A 22,014-nucleotide genomic window follows, 5' to 3' on the forward strand; every position below is an offset into this window, starting at 1 on the left:
ATTTATTTACTCATGAGAGACACAGAGAGAGAGAGAGCGAGCAAGCAGAGACACAGGCAGAGGGAGAAGCAGGCTCCATGCAGGGAGCCCGACGTGGGACCCGATCCCGGGACTCCAGGATCACACCCTGGGCCGAAGGCAGGGGCTAAACCACTGAACTGCCCAGGGATCCCCAAGATTTTTTTCCCAAGATTTTTAATATTAAAGTGGGGGACAAACTCAACATCAGAAGAAGATGCTTGGCCGGTATCCACTATGGGAAACAATGACGCATCTCAACCTAGTTATTAAAAAAAGTAATTGGGCTCTGAGACATTCAGATGGACTTTGGGGTCAAATCCTGATGCATCTACTTAACTAATTCTATGGTATTTAAGAGATTGTGGCTTGGTTTCGGTTTTCTCCTTCATAGCATGGAGATTCTGAATAATATGAACTGCATTGTGAATAGTCAAATATATAAAGTGCTAACCACCAACATTCGGTAAAAACTCAGATTGAAGTTTGTGTTACTGCTCACAGCAAGAACATGATAAATCACTATAATTCAACAAGTTATAGAAGTACGATGGTTGAAATACTAGCTAGAACGGTTGGTATCGATACTACAGTAATAACCTTGAGGGTCCTTTTTTATTCCTGTATGTGGCAGTAGGTTTTGTCTAACTTGCTCTCAATCTGTCTCACACTCGGCCCATCTTGCATGTTTTTGAGACACAAATGTAAAAAACCCACAAGTTTTGTGACTGTCTTCCCAGTTTTTCAGGGATTCTTTCCATAATTGTTTAACCTAAGGCTCTACTTCTGGTTTCATTTTATTCCATGATTGATGAAAGCGTTAAATTTACCAAAGAATTTAAAAGGAAAAAGTGAGATGCAGAAAACTGAGTTAAAAATAAAACAAGTAGAAATAATTCAAAAAGTTGTAGAGGATAGAAACTGTGAACCTAATAGAGTTGGAAATAAAGACACTGTCACGTATTATTTTCAGGTTAACTGTCATTTTTCCTCCTTTTTGAAGTTTTACCCCCCATTTCATATTACCCCCAACCTCTCCTGTGCTAACCATCTATTTGTTCTCATGTAGTTAAGTCTGTGTCTTGGTTTCTTTCTTTTTTTTTTTTTTTGGCCCTCTTTGCTCAATTTGTTTCTTATATTCCACATCAGTGAAATCAGATGGTATTTCTCACTTATTTCTCCATCCGTGTCATTTTATTTTTATGAAATTTTATGATTAAAGGTTTTAATTTATTTGACAGAAGAGTGTGTGCGAGCATGTGTGCAGAAGCAGGAGGAGCAGGGGGAGAAACAGGTTTCCCGCTGAGCAGGGAGCCCAACACAGGGCTGGATCCCAGCACCCTGGGACCATGACCTGAGCCAGAGGCAGATGCCTCACGGACTGGACCACCCAGGGGCCCTCCTCTGTGTCTTTTTAAATGGCCAGATTTTATTCTTTTTTTTTTTTTTTATGACTGAGTACTATCCCATTGTGCGTGTGCATACATGTACGCATGCCACATCTTTATCAATTGATGGGACACTTGTGCTGCTTCTGTATCTTGGCTGGTATAAAAAAAAATGCTGCTATGAATACCAGGGTGCCTGTACCCCCTTTGATTAGTGTTCTTGTAGCTTTGGTAAATATCCAGTAGCGTGATTGCTGGATAGTGGGGTAGTTCTGTTCTGAAGTTTTTGAGGAACCTCCATATTTTTTTGTAGAGTGGCTGTGCCGGTTGGCATTCCCACCAACTGTGTTAGGATTGTTTTTTCTGCACATCCTCACTGACACCTGTTTCTTGTGTTGTTGATTTTCACCATTCTGACAAGTTGTAAAGTGATCTCTCTTTGTAGTTTCAATTTGCATTTCCTTGGTAAGTGACTATGAGCATCTCTTCACATGTCCCTTGGCTATCTATATGTTGTCTTTGGAGAAATGCCTGTTCGTGTCTTTTGCCCATTTTTTAATTGGACTTTTTTTTTTTTTTTTTTAGTTTTAAGTTGTATACTTTCTTTATATATTTTGGATAATAACCCTTTACTGTATGTCATTTGGAAATACCTTCTCCCATTCTATAGGTTGCATTTCCGTTGTATTGATTATTTCCTTCACTGTGATGCCTGCAGCTTTGCTTTTCTTAAGATTGCTTCAGCTATTCAGGGTCTTTTGTGGTTTAGTACAAATTTTAGGATTTTTTATTCTACTTCTGTGGAAAAAAAACGCTCTTGGTAATGTGATAGGGATTACATTAAATATGGAAATTGCTTCAGGTGATATACCCATTGTAGCAATATTTGTTCTTCCGATTCATAAGCCTGGAATGTCTCCATTTCTTTGTTTTCTGGTTCCTTCATCAATGTTTGATAGTTTTCAGTACACAGGTCTTTGCCGTTAGTTAGGCTTATTCCTAGGCGTCGTATCTTCATGCAGTTGTTAAGTGGGATTGTTTCCTTAATTTCTCTTTCTGCTGCTTCCTTATTGCTGTAGAGAAGTGCAGCAGATTTCTGTAGATTGATTTGGTATTGTGTATGCAACTTTACTGAATTCGTTTATCTGTTTAAGGGTTTTTCTTGGTGGAGCCCTCTGGATTTTCTGTAGATAGTATCGTCATCTGCAAATAGTGAAAGTTTGACTTCTTCCTTGCTGGTTTGGATGCCTTTTGCCTCTTGTCTGATTGCTGTGGCTAAGACGTCCAGTCCTATGTTGAGTAAAAGTGGTGAGAGGGAGGGGTACCTGGGTAGCTCAGTCATTAGAGCATGTGACTCTTGATCTCAGGATTGTAAGTTTGAGCCCCACACTGGGAGTGAAGATTACTTAAGAAAAAAAAAAAAAAAGCAAAACCAAAAAAAAAAACAAAATAAAGGTAGTGAGAGTTTACATGCTTGCCTTGTTCCTGACCTTAGGGAAAGGCTGTTTTCCCATTGAGGATGACAGACACCTCTGGGCTGGTGCTTGTCCCCCCTAAACCTGCTTGCTAAGGGTTTTTATTGTGAATAGACGTTGTACTTTGTCAGATGCTTTTTCTGTGTCTGTTGAAATGATGATACAGTTTTTGTCCTTTTTCTTATTGATGTGATGTGTTGCACTGATTTATGAATATTGAGCCGCCCTTATAATCCCGGACTAAATCCCACTTGATCATGGTGAATATTTTTTAATGTATTGTGGGATTAAGTTTGCTAGTATTTCACTGAGGGTTTCTGCATGTGAATTCATCAGACATACTAGTCTTTAGTTCTCTTTTTTCATGGTGTTTTTATATGGTTTTGGTATCTTGGTAATTCTGGCCTCAGAGTGAACTTGGAAGTTTCTCTTCTATTTTTTGGAGTAGTTTGAGAAGAACAAGTATTAGTCATTCTTTAAATGCTTAGTAGAATTTGCCTATGAGCTGTTGTGTCCTGGGCTTTTGTTGGGAATTTTTTGATTACTTATTCAATTTCTTTGTAATTGGTCTATTCAAATATTCTATTTCTTCTTTCAGTATTGGTAGGTTATGTTTCTAAGTTTCTGGGAATTAATCTTTTTTTTTTTAGATTGTTTAATTTGTTGACATAGTTTTTCATAATACTATGATTGTATTTCTGTGGTGTTACTTCTCCTCCCTTATTTGTGGTTTTGAGTCTTCTTTTTTCTTGATGAGTCTGGCTAGAGATTCATCAGTTTTGTTGATTCACACCCCCCTACCCCCCTACCCTGCCCCGAAGAACCAGCTCCTTGTTTCATTGATCTCTGTTGTTTTGTTGGTTGGTTGGTTCCAAACTTTCCTTCCTTCTGCTGGTTTTAAATGTTATTTTTCTTTTCTATCTCCTTAGGTGTAAGGTTAGGTTTTTGGACATTTTTCTTTGTGACATAAGCCTGTATTGCTGTAAACTTCCCTTTGAGAACTGCTTTTGATACATCCCAAAGGATTTTTAAATTTTATTTAATATTTTAAAGATCTTCTTAATTCATGAGTGACAGAGAGAAAGAGAGAGAGGCAGAGACACAGGCAGAGAGAGAAGCAGGCTTCCTGCGGGGAGTTCAGTGTGGGAGTCGATCCCAGGACCCTGGAATCACGGCCTGAGCCAAAGGCCCCTAATTAGGTGCCCCTAATTTTATTTACATTTCAAGTTAGTTAACATATAGTGTAGTGTTGGTTTCAGGAGTAGAATTTAGAGATTCATCACTTATATGTATACAGCCCTCCCATCCCAATAAGTGCCCTCCTTGATGCCCATCATCCAATTAGCCTATCCCCCACTCACCTCCCCTCCAGAACACTCAGTTCTCTTTTTTCAAAAAAAGATTTTATTTATTTATTCATGAGAGAGAGAGAGAGAGAGAGAGAGGCAGAGACACAGGCAGAGGGAGAAGCAGGCTCCATGCAGGGAGCCTGATGTGGGACTCGATCCCAGGTCTCCAGGACCAGGCCCTGGGCCAAAGGCAGGCACTAAACCACTGAGCCAACCAGGGATCCCCAAACCCTCAGTTCTCTAGTTAAGGGTCTCTTATGGTTTGCCTTCCTCTCTGTTTTTATCTTATTTTTCTTCCCTTCCCTTGTTCATCTGTTTTTTTTTTCTTATATTCCACATGAGTGAAATCATATGGTATTTGTTTTTCTTTGACTTAATTTCCTTTAGCATAGCATAATACACTCTAGTTCCCTCCACATTGTTGCAGGTGGTAAGATGTGATTTTTTTGAATGCTAAGTAATATTCCTGTGTGTGTCTGTGTGTGTGTGTGTAGTATGTGTGTATACACACACCTTCTTCATGGATTCATAAATCAATGGACACTTGGGCTCTCTCCATAATTTATTGTTGATAGTGCTACTATAAGCATTGAGTACATATTTGAATCACTATTTTTGTATCCTTTGGATAAATACTGAGTAGTGCAATTGCTAGGTCATAGGGTAGTTCAATTTTTAACTTTCTGAGGAACCTCCACGCCTTTTCCCACAGTGGCTGCACTAGTTTCCATTCCCACCAACAGTGCAAAAAAGGTTCCCCTTTCTTTGCATCCTCACAAAAATCTGTTTTGTCCTGAGTTTGTTAATATTAGTCATTCTGACAGGTGTAAGGTGGGATCTCATTGTGGTTTTGATTTGTATTTCCCTGATGATGAGTGATGTTGACCATCATTAATGTGTCTGTTAGCCATGTAGGTGTCTTCTTTGGAAGTGCCTATTTATGTTTTCTGTCCATTTTTTTAACTGATTGTTTTGTGGGTGTTGAGTTTGGTAAGTTCTGTGTAGATTTGGGGTATAACCCTTTATCCAATATATCATTTGCAAATATCTTCTCCTATTCTGTCAAATGCCTTTAAATTTTGTTGATTCTTTTCCTTTGCTGTTAAGATGCTTTTTATCTTCCTCTATCGATATTCTCCAATCCATGAGCATGAAAGTATTTCCATTTCTTTGTGTCGTCTTTCATAGTGTTCTGTAGTGTTCAACATACAGACCTTTTACCTCTTTGGTTAGGTTTATTCCTAGGTATTTTATGGTTTTTTGGTGCAATTGTAAATGGGATCAGTTCCTTGATTGCTCTTTCTGCTGCTTCATTATTGGTGTAGAGAAATGCAACTGACTTCTGTATGTTGATTTTATATCCTTTTGACTTTTGTTAAATTCATGTGCTAGCTCTGGCAACTTTTTTTTCAGGTTTTATACGTAGAAGAGGATCGTGTCATTTATGAGGAATGAAAGCTTGATTTCTTCTTTGCTGAATTGAATGCTTTTAATTTCTTTTTGTTGTCTGCTGAGGCTTGGACTTCCGGTACTCTATTGAACAACAGTGGTGAGAGAGGGCATCCCTGCTGTGTTCCTGACCTTAGGGGAAAAGTTCTGTTTTCCCTATTAGAATGATATTAGCTGTGAGTCCTTTGTATATAGCTTTTATGATGTTGAGGTATGTTCCCTCTATGCATTGTAGAGGGTTTTTATCAAGAAACGATACAGTTTTGACAAATGCTTTTTCTGCATCTATTGAGAGGATCATATGGTTCTTATATTTTCTTATATTAATGTGGTGCATCACATGGGTTTGTGGATGTTGAACCACCCCTGCAGCTCAGGAATCAATCCCACTTGATCATGGTGAATAAACCTTTAAATGTATTGTTCAATTCTATTAACTAGAATCTTGGTGAGAATTTTTGCATTCATGTTCATCAGGGATATTGGTCTGTAATTCTTTTAGTGCAGACATTGATTTTGGAGTCAAGGCAATGGTGGCCTCATAGAATGAGTTTGGAAGTTTTCCTTCCCTTTCTATTTTTTGGAACAGCTTCAGAAGAATAGGCATTAATTCTTTTTTAAACGTTTGGTAGGATTCCCATGGAGACCCATCAGCCCTGGGCTCTTGTTTGTTGGGAGATTGTTGATTGCTGATTAATTTCTTTGCTGGTTGTGGGTCTGTTCAAATTTTCTGTTTCTTTCCATTTCACTTTTGGTAATTTATGTTTCTAGGAATTCTTCCAGATTGCCTAATTTATTGGCATATAATTGCCCATAATCTTCTTATAATTGTTTGTATTTCTACAGCCTTGATTGTGATACCATCTTATTCACTCGTGATTTTATTTATTTGGGTCCTTTCTCTATTCTTTTTGATAAGTCTGGCTAGGGCTTTATCAATCTTATTCCAAAGAACCAGCTATTAGTTTTATTCTGGAATTTTTAAAATTTCTGTATCATTTATTTCTGCTCTAATCTTAATTATTTCCCTTCTGCCGGTTTTAGGCTTGATTTGCTGTTTTTCTAGCTACTTTAGGTCTAAGGTTAGGTTGTTTATTTTAGACTTTTCTTCTTGAGGAAGGCCAGTTTTGCTATAAGGCCACCTTTGCTATGTCCCAAGGGTTTTGGACCATTGTGCTTTCATTTTCTTTTGTTTCCATGTATTTTCAAAATTTCTTCAAATTTCCTGGTTTACCCATTCATTCTTTATTAGGATGTTCTTTAATCTCCTTGTATTTGTGGTCTTTCCAAATGTTTCTTGTGGTTGACTTCAAGTTTCATAGTATTGTGGTTGGAAAACATGTATTGTATGATCTCAGTCTTTTTGTCCTCCTGATTGAATGCTGATTTTGTGACCCCAGTATGTGATCTGTTCTGGAGAATGTTCCGTGTGCACTCAAAAAGAATGTGTATTCTGCTGCTTAACGATGAAGTCGTCTTCTGAATATATCTGTTTATCTGGCCTAGCATGTCATTCAAAGCTGGTATTTGATGTTGATCTTCTGCTTATATCATCTGTCCCTGGCTGTGAGTGGGGCATTAATGTCCCCTTACTATTACTGTATGATTACCAAATTTATTAAGTTTGTTATTAATTGATATATTTGGCTGCTCCCAAATTGGGGGCATAAATGTTTACAATTGTTAGATCTTCTTGTTGGATAGACCCTTTTATTATGATATAATTCCCTTCTTTATCTCTTATTAAAGTCTTGGGTTTAATCTCTAGTTTGTTTGTTGTAAGGATGGTGACTCTAGCTTTCTTTTGATGTCCATTAGCATAATAAGATGGTTCACTCACTTTCAATCTGGAGAGGTGTCTTGGGTCTAAAATGAGTTGCTTGTAAACAGCACATGATGATTCTTGTTTTCTTTCTTTTTTTTTTTTTATCAATTCTGATATCCTATGTCTTTTGATTGGAGCATTGAGTCCATTTACATTCAGAGTGATTATTTGACAGATTTGAATTTAGTGCCATTGTATTACTTGTAAAGTTGCTGTTCCTGTAGATTGTCCTTGTTGCTTTTTCCAGTTCAAAGAGTCCCCTTTAATTTTTCTTGCAGAGCTGTTTCAGTGTGTTCAAACTTTTTTAGGTTTTGTTTAGGAAACTCTTAATTTCTCCTATACTGCATGACAGCCTTCCTGGATAAATGACTGCATACTTTTCTCATTTTGCACATTGAATATGTTATGTCACTTGTCTCTGGCCTGAGAAGTCTCTGTGGACAGGTCTGTCCTATGAAATGTCCTAACTTTATGAGTCTACCATTGTAGCTTAAAGACCTATTGTCCCTACCTGCTTTCAGAATTCTTTCTTTGTATTTTGCAAGTTTGACTGTGATATGTGTTCACATTGACCTGTTTCTGTTGATTTTGAGGGGAGTTCTCTGTGCCTCTTGGGCTTGAATGCCTGTCTCCTTCCCCAGCTTAAGGAAGTTCTTGGCTATAATTTGTTCAAATAAACCTTCTGACCCTTTCTCCATCCCCCCACTCCCTACTCTCTGCTCCTCTTCTTCTGGGACTCCTACATTAGGGATACTGTTGTATTTTGTGGGATTGCTGAGTTCCCTAAGTCTGTATTTGTGATCTTATAGTTTTCTTTCCCTGTTCTTTTCAGCTTCATTTTCTATAGTTTTGTCTTGTACATCACCTATTTGATCATCCTCTACTTCTTCCATCCTCACTGTGATTTATATCCAGTCGGTTTTCCATCTCAGTTACAGCATTTTAAAAATTTTTGCTTGACTAGATTTTAGGTCTTTTATCTCTGCAGCCAGGATTTCTTTGATGTCTTCCATGCTGCTTTCAAGCCCAGCTACTATTCTTATGCTTGTTGTTCTAGTCTTGTTCAGATATACTGCTTGTATTTCTTTTGAGAAAAGTCCCTGGTTCTGATTTCTTCTTGATCTTGCTTTTGTGGAGAGTTCCTCTGGCTTGTCACTGTCTAGGTTTCTGTATTTTGCATATTATGAAAACTTATGTTTCCTGCTTCTGAGATTTATACCATGTTAAGAAGGGATTGTACACTGTCCAGGGCCTGGTTCTTCAGGAAGTGTTTCTAGATACGTGGGATGCACTCTGCTGCTGTTTTGGCTGCTCTTTCCTGCATGTCAGTCCTCTACAGAGTTCCTCCTTACTGGCAGTGGGGAGTGTTTGGACTTTTAAGTATGTGTGCCTTGATTTAAGATGAGCCTGATTTAAAAAAAAATGGTGAGGGTAGAGGGGATGGGGGACCTGGGTGGCTCAGTGGGTTGTTTGTCTTTGGTTCAGTCATGACTTCAGGGTCCTGGGATTGAGTGAGGAGCTTGTTTCTCCCTCTCCCTCTGCTGTTCTGCCTGCTTGTTCTTTCTCTTGAATGAATGAATGAGTGAATGAATGAATAAAAATCTTTTAAAAAATTAAAAAATTAACCTGATTGAAAGAAAAAGAAGGAAAAAGGGGGAAAAAAAAAGCGTGATCCAAAAAAACAGAGAAGAGGAAACAAGCCAACAAATGAACAGAAACTGTTAAGTCTGATTCCAAAGAACCAGAATCTTTATTAAAAGATAAAAAGATAAAAAAGAAATTGAACGTATATAAAACCTAAAAAAAAAAGAGGAAAGCCAGGCCTTGTTTCCACCAGAACTGAAGCTGATGCTTTGGAGCACCAAGGGATCAGTAGACTTGGTACATGTGGGGGCCGGGGTGGGACCTTTGGGGAGAGGCCTGCTGCGCTGGCTCCCAGTCAGACCTGCCCTTGCAGAGGTGCCCCTGCTGGGAGGTGGGATGAGGGCATGAGGGTGGGCTCAAGGGTTGGTGTGAGCGACCCCAGGACCACTGAAGGCTCTGTGTTTGTCTTTGAATATGACCACGCTGGTGGGCTCCGGGGTGGAAGGTGGTGTCCCTCTGCCCCTCATCCCTGGGGAGGGGAGCTCCTGGCCGTTGCCATTCAGGAAGCCTTCCCAGAAAAACAAGCAGTCTCCCCTCCTGTGCTGCAGGCTTTCGTCAGATCCCCACCTCCTGCCAGTGTCCAGCCATCGGCTCACTCAGTGCCAAGGCCACAATTCTCCTGTATTTTATCTCTAGCCAGTGGCTGGGATTCAAAACTCCATTCTTTTATTTTTTTTTATTTTTTTGGTGAGGGAATGTGCATGGGAGTGAGGGAGGGCAGCAGGAGGGGGAGAACCCTAGGCAGGCTCCCTGCCTGGTGCAGATCCTGATCCCGGGCTTGATCGCACCACCCCGAGACCATGACCTGAGGGCAAAGGAAGAATGGGACGCTTACCAGACCAAACCACCCAGGCTCTCCTCCGAGCTCCAGATCTCAGCGGCACCCAGCTGGGTGTGGGTCTCTCCCTCTCCCCGGAGGGGAGCCTCGCAGCTGTGTGCCCGGTGCCCGTGGGGTTGCCTGATGTGCCAGGGGAAGCAAAGTGACCAGCTGCAACCAGGTTACCTGCCCTGTGCACCTGTCTCTGGCCCCTGCTGCTGCGGCGCAGGCCTGTCGTCCTTGGAGAGCAGGGAGCGTTCTCTCCCCGTGCTCCCAGGGGATCCCAGCGAGGCACTGGGCGAGCTGTCCGCACCGCGCTCCCTCTCTCCCTGACCTCTCTCCACAGAAGGGCTCCCTCCCCTCACAGCACCCTGGCTTTTCTCTCCCCCCAGGTCACATCTCTGAACCTCCCATCTGCCACCTTCTCTCCCTCCAGGTGTGCGGATTGTTTTCCTAATCCTCAGATTGGTCTCCTAGTAGATGAAAGTGATGGGAGGCTGGCCTCGCCCTGTTCAGGGTTGGGGCATGTTTAGGGTCCCCTAACTACTCCATCATCTTCTCATCTCTTTCAATAAATGTTTGCATCCCAAAGGTTTTGAGCCATTGTTTTCATTTTCAAAGCATTGTTTCCATGTACTTTTTTATCTTACTTCCTGGTTGCCCCCTTCATTGTGTAGTAGTAAGTTATTGAACTCTTACTTTCTGTGATCTTTCTGGATTTTTTCCTGCGAATGACTTCCAGTTTCATAGCCATTGTGGTCAGAAAAGATGCCTGGTATGACCTGCGTATTTTTGAATTTGTTGAGGCTTGTTTTGTGACTTAATATGTGATCTGTTCTGGAGAGTGTTCCGTGCACTTGAAAGAAATGTGTATTCTGTTGTTTTAGGATGGAATGTTCTGAATATATCTGTTAGATCCATCTGGTCCAGAGTCATTCAAAGTCAATTTTTCCTGGTTGATTTTCTGTCTTCATGATCTGTCCATTGTGTGTTAAAGTCCCCTACTATTACTATATTATTATTGATTAGTTCTTTTATGTTTCTCCTTAACTGTTTACATTATTTTGGGGCTCTCCTTTTGGATGCGTAAGTGTTTATAATGGTTAATCTTCTCATTGGATTGTCCTTTTTTTATGTAGAGCCCTCCTTTGTCTCTTGTTACAGTCTTAAAGTCTATTTTGTCTGGTATAAGTATTGCTACTCCACCTTTCTTTTGACATCTATTAGCGTGATAAATATTTCTCTATCCCATCACTTTTTTTTAAAGACTTTGAGAGTGAGCACAAGTACGGGGAGGGGCAGGGAGGAAGGAGAAGCAGACTTCCTGCTGCCCAGGGAGCCAGGTGCAGGGCTCCATCCCAGGGCCCTGGGATCATAACCTGAGCCAAAGGCAGGTGGTTAACAAACTCGGCTACCCAGGCGCCCCTCGATCTCTTCACTGTCAATCTGCAGGTATCTTTAAGTCTGAAATGAGTCTTGTAGGCAGTGTAGGGATGAGTCTTGGTTTTTATTTATTCCATCGCCCTATGTCGTCTTGATTGGAGCGGTTAGCCCATTTATATTCAAGGTAATTATTGTGTATTTATTGCCATTTTATTACTTGTTTGGTGGTTGTTGAAGATTTTCCCTCTTTACTGGTATATTTGGATTTCTTTCTTTTTATTCTTTGCATATTAGTGATTTTTTATTTATGGTTGTCATTAGGTTTATGTAACAATTATGTAACATTTGCATATAGCAGTCTGTATTAAATTTATGATTAAATTTGAATCTCTTCTTTATGTTTTAGGGGTGTGGTGACATATATTTTATGAGATCCTTAACTGATTTTTTTTTTTATGGAAATACTCATTTTTTACTGCTTCTGTGTTTCCTACCTTTATACTATCACTTGGTTTCCCTTTCCATTTAGAATCCCTTTTAATATTTCTGGTAGAGCTGGTTTAGTGGTCATGAACTCTTTTAGCTTTTTTTGTATAGAAAACTCTCTCGTGTTCTGAAGGATAACCTTGCTGAATAGGGTACTCTTGGCTTCAGGTTTTTTCCCATTTAGCACTTTGAATATATCATTCCACTCCTGTCTGGCTTAGAATCTTTCTACTGAAAAATCTGATAGCCTTCTCATGGGGTTTCCTTTTTATATATCAAGTCATCTTTTGTATTGCTGCTTTTAGTGTTTTTTTGGTATCAGCATATTTTGTGATATCTGATTACAGTATATCTTTGGATCTGCTTTTGTTAATTTTGTCAGGGGTTCCCTGTGCCTCCAGGATCTGGATATGTTTCCTTCCCCAGGTTAGGGAACTTTGTAGCTATTATTTCTTCAAAGGGATTCTCTGTCCCCTTTTCTTTGTCCTTTTCTCTGGGAACTCTTATACTGTGAACGTTAGTTGATGGAATCAGAGTTCCTTAAATCTATTCTCATTTTGCATATTCCGTTTCTCTTTTGTTCAGCCACATTTCTTTCCATTACTCTGTCTTGTAGGTCATTAATCTGTTCCTCTGTTTCTTCCGGCCTGACGTCCATTCCTTCAAGTATGTTTCCCATTTCATCTATTGAGCCCTTTATCTCTGCTACTCCTCAGCTCTGCTAAGGTCTGTCTCACCCTTCTGAAGTTCAGTAGGATCGTTGCTTTAAATTCTCCATCAGGCCTGTTACTTACGCCTGTTTCACTTAGTCTCCCGCTGAGGCTTGTCCTGTTCTTCCATTTGGGACGTTTCTCGGTCTTGTTTTGTCTGGGTCTCTGGGCCTGTTTCCCCGTATTAGGAAAGTCAGTTACTGCTTTTGTTCTTGAGAGGAGCGGCCTGGTGAAGGGTCCTGTGGCGCCTGCACGTCCCGGTGCCCTCTCCCAGGCCTGGCGCGTCCCTGGTCTTCGGCGTGAGCCGCGCGCCTCTCCTGTCGCGTGCTGGCCGCTTTTGCCTCAGGCCAGCCTTCTGTCGAGGCTCTTTGTGCGTCGTGGGCGGTGTGTGGTCCCCGGCGTGAATGTGGCGAGTGTTGGGTGTGTGCTCCGGTCCGCTGGAGAGGAGGCCCGCCCGTCTCCTGTGCCGCCGGAACAGAGGACTCTGAAAACTCCGGGTCGGGAGTCGCGGTGCGGGCGGGGGCTCGGGCCGGTCTTCTGAGACAGGGGACTTGCTGGGGCCAAGACTGAGGCACGTGTGACGGCGAGGGTGGCTCCCCCGGCGTGGGGGGCAGAGCGTGGAGTAAGCGGCTCGGTAGTGAGCCTGGGTACAGGCTGGGTCTGGCGGGCGGCCCCGCGCCTCTGGAGGGTTCTGTCCCTCACAGCCGCCTCTCTGGGACGCGCTGCAGATGGGCAGCCCGTCCCCACGGTGCTCCGCGGGCTCCCTGGCTTGCCGCTTCCACGCTGCTCACCCCAGCCTCAGCGGCCCCAGGCTCCCCCGGGCGCCCCAGAGCCGCGCCTGCTGCCCCCCGCGCTGCCGACGGCAGGGTTCGGGCACTTGGGGTCCTGCCGTCCCCGCAGCACTTGGCGCCAGGTTCGCTGGCCCCGTGGGTGGCCCGCTGGCTGCTCTGCCCCCGGCCCTTCCCTGCACGCGGCTCTGCCCGCCGGTGCCCGGTCTCGCCTCTCCCCGCCCACACCTGCTCGGCCGCACCTGCATGTGGCTCCCGCTGTCCTCCGGCGCGACGTGGCCCGCGGCCGTCAGTCTGTGTCTGGGCGCGCAGTCCCCGGCCAGGCAGGCACCTGCCAGCGGCTCCCCTCCCCGATGCACGCGGGATGCACCCAGCGAGCTTAGCCACCCGGGTGACCTTAGTGCGTCTCAGTAAAACAGCGTAACAGCCGCAACGCGGCTCCGTCTTGCATAGAACCAGTTCTTTATGTGGATTCTACAAGCACTTTGCTTCCTCACGTGATAACATCTTTTCCTTAAAAAGTGGGGTTTTGAGTCATTGGTGACCCGAATCTTGTTCTTGGAGTTTGATGCGGGTTAGTAATGTGACAAGTAATTGGTGAAACAAGACTCCTTTTCAGCGTAGCAAACAATATCGTGGCGGGAGAGTGGAACAAAAGGTTTAATACTTTGTCTTGTTTGTTTTTATGGGAGGTCTCTGGATATAAAGGGAAAAAAGGACCTTTTGTTTGAAGTTGGTCATACATGCTAGGATAATAATCAGATATTTTCTTGCCCCCTTTGTGAATCCCAAAATACTTTCTCTAATGGAAAATCATAATAGCTATTCAGTTGGTGACAGTAAGAGGCATTTATGTAATAGATTTCTAGTCTTTAGGAGTGAATGTTATATGTAGGAAAGTGATACCAGATGTTCTGTGTCAGTTTAGAGACTTTCTTAGAATTCTAGGATTTTAATCAGGTTTCTGGGGATTGCAGAATTTGATTGCATTTTGGCTCGGGATAGTAGAAGGCCTTCTGGGTTGCTGAAAAAGTTGATTTCATTTAGAACTTTGTGTTTTCAGCATTCCTGCTGATCTGATTTAGGGCTTTGGGGTGCTAAAATGTACAAAATTGATCTGATGTAGTTTTCTTACAATGACCATTTGATGTATGACTTGAGATACAGATATGTTGATATACAGATGAGTAAAGGATTTTTAATTCAGTAGACTCTACTTCTACGTTAGAAATAGTTGTTAGTTTATGGCTGTATATTATTCCATTTTAAGATACAGAGATGTGGATGGAATTAATTCTCTTGGAGAGAAAATGTAAGACAGATGGCCCCTGATCTTGTGATATTAAATAAACCTTTTCTGGACAACTGCTGTCAAATCATTCTTAGCCGAGGGAAGACTTGTCAAATCATCGCCTGTTTGTATTTTTTTTTAATGGTGGCTTTACGGAGCAGAGGTTGCCAAAGCTGCTGGCATGTCTTCATATTTTGAAGAATAAATGCTTGGAAAGTTAAACATTTGACAGGGACCTGACCCTGAGCACTAGTCCCTGTGCTAGTATAGCAGCAAGGGGAGAAGAAACAGGCTTTATGAAAATAAGTTAACACTACTCCTCACAAGACATTTTAAATCGAGCAAAACTATGATCAGACACAAGCATGTGGCTGCATGTGATGTATGGCAAGATTGACTGTAAAGAGGTGCAAAAACAGGGTGTTACAGGAGCAGGTGCTTTTGTCTGGGGAGACTGCAAAGGGGAGACTGAGATGGGTTTTGAAAGTACAGAAAAATCAGGTGGAAAATGGAGAGAAATTGGCTGTGTAGAACTGGGAAGGTGAAGAAAGGCCCATCTCGCGAGCCCCTGCTGTGCCAGCAGTGTGCTTGGTGATTTGCCCATACGTGTGACAGCGGCCATCTGATCCTCCGCCGTGGTGCCGGGAGGCTGACGCCGCTTCCCCATCTCACACAGGAAACCTGAGGCTCAGTGTGGCTCACGTCACTCAGCTAGGCCGGGGGTCACGGCAGGTCCGTCCCACAGCTAGAGGCTTCCGCTCAGTTGCAGTTGCGTTGGCTGTGATGACTCCGCTCTCCTGCTCTTCATTGCTGCCGCCCGGGAGGGATTCAGGTACCTCATAAATGAGGAAGGGTTTTGTGACCTGTGAATTGGAAAAATAGAACTGATCTAAGTGGGAAAATCTCCTTAATCACTTCTACCCTGCTGTTTCTGGCCGCTAAGAGCTTACTCAGTTAACTGCTCAGCGGGACTGGTCTCGGGAAGGCAACACACAGAAACCTTCGACGACTGACTTGGGCTTAGGAAGGCCTGGAATCGACCTCAAGGTCCAGAACCACTCTAAAGCAGCGAAGCCCCAAAAGCAACCTTCATAACTCGTTTGGGCCCCATCATTGGCTCTCGTTAACTCCAGGAGCAGACTAGTCTACTAAGAGAACAGGACAAGTTTTGGTGCTTACTCAAAAGATTCTGCTTTGGTATTTTTTCCCCTTTTATTAAGTATGTTACTTATTCTCCAGTCTTTCAAACAAAACTCTAGTCTAAATGAAGGGTCAATATTAAGATGTCTTTTGTCCTTGGATCAAAGAAAGATGAGCATACCATCAAATACTGTCTTTAATCTTGTGTTTCCCTGAAGACCTTCAGCTCCTTCCTCTGTCCTTCCTAATGCAAAGGGTACGGTGTGAAGGTTCTCCCGAAGTACTTCTCAGGCTGGTTAGTAATGGGTTCTTGCTCTGTCGACTACCTTTCCGTGTTAGTTATGTGAACCTTGACTTGAATTCTGAATGCAGAACAGAACAAACCCAGAAATGGGTTTGGTTTATACCCATTACAATGTAAAGAGATTTGGTCATATTTTTTTTTAAAGATTTTATTTATCTATTCATGAGAGATACACAGAGAGAGATCGAGAGAGAGAGAGAGAGAGAGAGGCAGAGACACAGGCAGAGGGAGAAGCAGGCTCCATGCAGGGAGCCCGATGTGGGACTCAATCCCGGGTCTGCAGGATCATGCCCTGGGCCGAAGGCAGGGGCTAAACCACTGGGCCACCCAGGCTGCCCTTTTTTTTTTATTTTTATTTTTTTTTTGAGATTTGGTCATATTCTAAATGCTTGTTTGTCTTTGTATTAAACTATGGCTATAGGAAATCCAGTTTGGAGGATTAAGTCTACCGAACAATTAAAAACTGAACTCATTATACATATTCTAACTATGTTGTACTCTAAGATTATCAGCCTTAAAAAGATAAAACTAAAGAGATATGGTATTGCATGAGGAACAGTGTAGGTTAGAATATGGAGGATCATGACACTATCAATTTATTCAGCTTTCACTGAGAATTTATGATGTGCTAGATACAGTGGTAGAGGATGAATACTGAAAAGATGAGAGATTGAGACTCACCCCGCAAGGAAATTAATAGATAAGATAATTTTGTGGAGAGAACTGTATCAGCTGCTACATAATAAACCACCCCACAAAACCCTGTATATTGGGGACATTTTTTTCATAAACTACAAAATAAGAGTCAGTATCTGTTACTGCTCGGAAGTCTAGGGTTGACTAGGTGAGTCTTCAGGTCTTGGCTAGACTCTGTCTTTATGATCACAGAGACATCCCCACTCATCTTGTGCTCTCGCGTGTGTTGGCCTATCTGTAGGTTGATCGAGGGTAGGCTCAGCTAGGTTACTTACCTAGGGTCTCCTCCAAGTCGCTTCTTGCGTCTGCTAGGCTGGTCTTCTTTACTTGAGCGTGGTGGAGTTCCAAGAGAGGAGGAACCAGGGAAGAGCATAAGGCCTCCTAGGCTCTGAACTGGCACATCAGTACTTCTGCTCTAATCTGTTCTCCTACATAAGTCGCCGGTCCCTCCAGATTCAAGGGGTGTAGAAAAAATCCCACGTCCTGATGGAGGGAGCTGCTAAGTCACATGGCAAGGGGTTTCACTTGAGGGAAGAAAGTCATTGGTGTCATTTGCAATCGGTGTCCCTGTCATAGGGGCGGTTTTGTAGAAGAGATGAAGCCTGTGTAAGGTCTCCTATAGTGACTGGTGCAGTAAGAGTTCGGGGAAACTGTCAGCTGTTTGAACTAAGGAAGCATAAAATTCAGGATTGCTAATGGTAGAAAATGAGGCTGGATCAAAGGAAAGAGGACTAGGCTGGAGAGGCTTATATTCCATTCTTAATGCTTGGGTATTATTCTTCGGATAGAGCAGGCCACCTAAGCAAACAGGAATGCCATTGTAAACTTCATTACTTTTTGTCTAAAGGTTGCTCTGGCAACAGAATGATTCCAAGGTGAGCAAAACAATGATGAGAGATAAGATAAGATGCTATTGCAAAACCGTACACAGGGAGAATGATTTTGAAGGCCAAACAAAAGCAGTGCAGAGTATTCATTCAAGTGTGGTTAAACGGGCCATGTTATTCATTCAAGCAAGCTCTTTTGAGCCAGCGCTCTAAAGGGTTTGAGAAATGCGAGTATTCCCCGTCCTCAGTGTCCTGCTGGCTCCTTGGAGCTATGGAGCTCTTACACAAGCTAAACTTTCTCCCTGCCTCTGACTCTTAGTGTTAGGCCTGCAGGTAAACAGAGGGGAATAGTAATACTGGCTCACATTAGTGAAGAAACCGTGGTTAGTGATGTGGTGATTTAAAATGTGTTTGCTTTGGCTGTTTGTTTTCTCTAATATACCTAATTACTAGAGCCTTTAATGATATTGAAAGTCATTAAATTGGTTAATACAAAGGATAATGAAGAGCCTGAGTAAATTTTGTGGTTTTCATGCATCTGGGCCTGAGCTAGTACACAGTATGTGACTTTCATGGTAATTCAGAAGCTCATGTTATTTTAAAACTCTACTGTATTTCACTTTAGCATATTCAGAACTTTTTTCTGGGTTCAGAAATATTAAGAGGAGAAAGTCCATTGTTATGTCAAAGAATGTTTTATTGCATATATCTGAGAATATGTGCAAGTAGTCATAAACTTACGGGAGAAATTGAGAAAATCCATTGTTTATGAGAACTTTCGAGCTTACAGTCAAACATAAAATTTTAAGCTACGATTTCGTTTTACAAGATAACTGCTTTCAGAAAATACCAGCATTATTTGCTTTTTGGTGGTTCTCCGTGAACTACTTTGAGTCCGTATTCTATTCCTGCCGGTTCCCAATATGATGCATTTAATTACTCGCAGAAAACCTACATAGTTTTCAAACTTATGAAATGCAAATCCAGTGTGTTTTGTGGGTTCCTGGATACTACGACTTGTGAAATTTATTGAAGTTTCTCCAGTATTCCCAGTATCTTAGAGCTAGTGCCTTGGCAATGCTGTATGCATATATTGGACTGTTTCTCGCTCATCAGAGGAGAGATTCGTGGAAGTTTGAGGATTCCTAACAGAGGGTGACCAACAGCAGAGGGGCAGAGATCACCTGCTTTACACACCCCCAACTTCATGAAAATTATAACCTTTCTTGAAATGTTAGTTGGAATCTGGAAGTTAAGATGTATACGTGCACATTCCTAATCTGTGTATGACCCCTTTCTCCTGCCTGGGTGACGCCCTCCGTCGCATCGGAGCCGCGTTGAGGTCCTTGTAACGCAGGCTGTGGCTCCCATCAGTACAGAGCGTATGGTGTGTACTACACGGTTGTTGTGGCTAATGGTTATTTAAGTAAAACTCGGGAATTTAGAGCCTTGCAGCTGCTCTGTTTACCTGCGCACGTTCCGGGCTACCCCTTCCTCTCGGTGGCAGAGCACCAGCTCCCTTTACAGCCCCTCTCGCCCCGTGCTCTGCGGGGGGACGGGCTCTCCTCAGCAGATCATAGCTAAGGTTAACCTAACCCTTATCATCAGGATTCTACTCTGATTCCTGGGGGTTCCGTTAGGCATGGCTTTGTGAAGCTCTGCTAGCCAGAGTGACATCGAGGCAAGTTAGGTAGGTTTCTGTTAAACCTTGTTCCTCTGTAGACACACAGTGGCAGAAAGTCTCTGTGCATCTGGATGTGGTCCGTCATGCTGCCTGCTGCCAGGTGGAGTGACCGCCCCCGGGGAGGATCGTGATGTGAGCCTGAGTAAGGGGAAGACCAGCGTATGGAGGCAGAAGGGCAAGATGGAAGGAGTGGGGGCTTTTGAACCACCGGATCAACCAAGCACAGGAGTCCGTTTCAGTTCCCCTCAGTCCTCCTGCAGAGGGCAGAGTGAAAACTTTAATTCTTGGCTCTTAAAAAGAAGTCTGCGTATTGAATACATGGTCTGAAAGGAGCAGGTTAGAAGAGCTCCAGTCACCCAGCCCATGTACCCTCCCCCTTGCTTTCTCTTCAGCTCTCCTGGACCCAGGAGAAAAGACTCGGGATCTGGTCCTGATGAAATGGATGCAGTTTGTAATCAGGCTACACGGACTAATAGGTTCTTGTGCAGGTCTCCACTGTTTCTATTCCAAGGAAGATGGGAAATGGAGATGGGGTGAGGGCATCGTTCTTGATAGATTTTTTTTTTTTTTTGTCAATTATAAAAACTTAGTCCATGATACGAGCTTAGATATGATTGTTTATCATGGAGAAATTACTTTTGGGGTAGTTTCTTCCTCCCAGGCCTGTTCCATTAGTTTCTTAGCCTTACTGTTGACATTTTGGGACCAGCTAATTAATTCATAGGCTGTCATGCACATGATATGGGATGTTTAAAGGTATCCCTGGCCTCTACTCAGTAGATACCAGTAGCACACTCCCATTGTGACAATCAAAAATGTCTCCAGAAATAGCCCAAGTATCCCTTTGGAAAGGAAGGGTGTTCCCTGTTTGGAAACCACGGTGTTGGAAGCAAAGGATCATTTATTGCGGTTGAATTTGTCTTTAGAGTCACTGCCTTAACTACTTCACCTTATGGTGAGAAAAACACAATGAGGTAGTGAACTTTTCAAATCTGTCTTTTCAGACAAAGAACCTTGAGCTTTGAGATGTGTTTTAAGGCAAAATATAGTTACCGTGTAAACTCTATGCCCTTAAAAATTAGCAAACTAAAAGAATTATTTTTACCAGCTTTACTGAGGCATAATTGAAAATTGTGTAAATTCAAGGTATACAATGTGATGTTTTGATACATGTATTTGTCTTGAAATCATAGCAGCGAAGCCAGATCACCATCCCCTCACGTGGTTATCATCTGTGTGTGTGTGTGAGAGAGGGAGAGACGAGGACACTTGAGATCTACTTTCTTGGTAAATCTTGAGTATACTTTATTAATTTACTATAGTCACCATGCTGTGTACATCTCCACAACTTTGTGATTTTTTTAATAAACTCATTTGAAGAAGGTAATTCCAGTGTTTTAAAATCTGTTTCAGTTGTGTTTTTCAAGTGCGACGAACACACGGTGTCACGTTACTTTCAGGTGTACACATAACGTTTGGACAAGCTCATCCTGGATGCTTTGCTCACGCGTGTAGTTAGCATCTGTCACCGCCTGAGGCTCTTACGATACCATTGCCTGTACTCCTTATGCTGCACCACTTACTCCCATGACTTGCAGAATTAGTTCTTAAAATCCTACCTCCAAATGTTAATAATCACAGATTGAACAAACAGCCTCTGATGTGATGATGTAAACAGTCTTCTTAGTAAGGCTTCGCTTCATCACTGTGAATGGAATAGGCCAGGAATTCACTCGGTCTGCAACTGGGGAAAGTCTGCATTTTCGATGTCTTTACAGCCGTTCAGCTGTGAACTGAATGACACTTGAAGAAAATGGTATGAGTGATGAAAATTTGTTTCCAAATTTATTTTTAAAAATGAATATTAAATAATATGGGCAAGGGGGTACAATTAAATGCTTTTGTCAAAATGAGAAATATTCTCTCTACATGCCTCTGATTCCTTTTTTTCTTGCCTTTTTTTTTCTTTGTTTTTGTTTTTTTTGTATCCTCGGGGTGTTTTAGCATGCCCGGGACATAGAGTATATCCCATATAAAGCATATAATGAATGTTTGAGTGTTGCCAAGTTATTGAAGCCTTGAAACAGACTTCAGGTGAATATTTAAAATAGAAGCAAATCAACAATCATCACATGGTGTCACTCATACGGAGAATATAAGAAATAGTGAAAGGGATTATAGGGGAAAGGAGGGGAACTGAGTGGGAAAAATCAGAGAGGGAGACAAACCATGAAAGACTCCTAACTCTGGGAAACACACAAAGGGTTATGGAAGGGGAGGTGGGCGGGGGCATGGGGTGACTGGGTGACGGGCACTGAGGGGGGCCACTTGGGATGAGCACTGGGTGTTATACTATATGTTGGCAAATGGAATTTAGATAAAAAATTTTTATTAAATAGAAGCAAATCAGCATTAACGGATCTTTAAAACAGTAAAGATGGCATGGTTTGCAACAATAATGTAGTAACTGGTGACGGTTGTGGTCATCCTTTCCTGTACCTGCTACAACCTTTCCAGTTACCACGACTGTTAATTCAACCTTTGAAGTAACTTGCGGACTTGTCTGCGTCTCTGCTCTTTCAGGGGTTCCAAGCCGCTGTCCACTTAGGCTCATCTCACCGCTCTGCTCTCCTCCTCCTCCGACCCACTTCCCATGTAGGGCACCAAAGTGTACTCGTTAACAAGTCAACATCGTAAAATGCTTATTATAAGTTGCCTCCCCAGCTTGGAACCCTCCAGC

At 42.4% G+C, this 22,014-nt stretch overlaps 1 protein-coding gene and 1 long non-coding RNA gene across 23 annotated transcripts in view; one reads left to right on the forward strand and one right to left on the reverse strand.

Moving 5' to 3' along the window:
- CADPS2 (calcium dependent secretion activator 2) overlaps positions 1 to 22,014 on the forward strand; it is a 452,677-nt gene that overhangs the window by 115,457 nt on the left and 315,206 nt on the right. The gene's annotated exons all lie outside the window — the stretch shown is intronic.
- Positions 13,801 to 17,615, reverse strand: LOC144288481 (uncharacterized). The gene is made up of 3 exons (XR_013356336.1): positions 17,039 to 17,615; positions 15,945 to 16,125; positions 13,801 to 15,486 (listed from the first exon to the last, which is right to left on the reverse strand). It is a non-coding gene; the product is annotated as an uncharacterized LOC144288481 (long non-coding RNA).

This window comes from Canis aureus, chromosome 18, assembly GCF_053574225.1.
Source record: "Canis aureus isolate CA01 chromosome 18, VMU_Caureus_v.1.0, whole genome shotgun sequence".
Classification (NCBI taxonomy): Eukaryota; Metazoa; Chordata; class Mammalia; order Carnivora; family Canidae; genus Canis; species Canis aureus.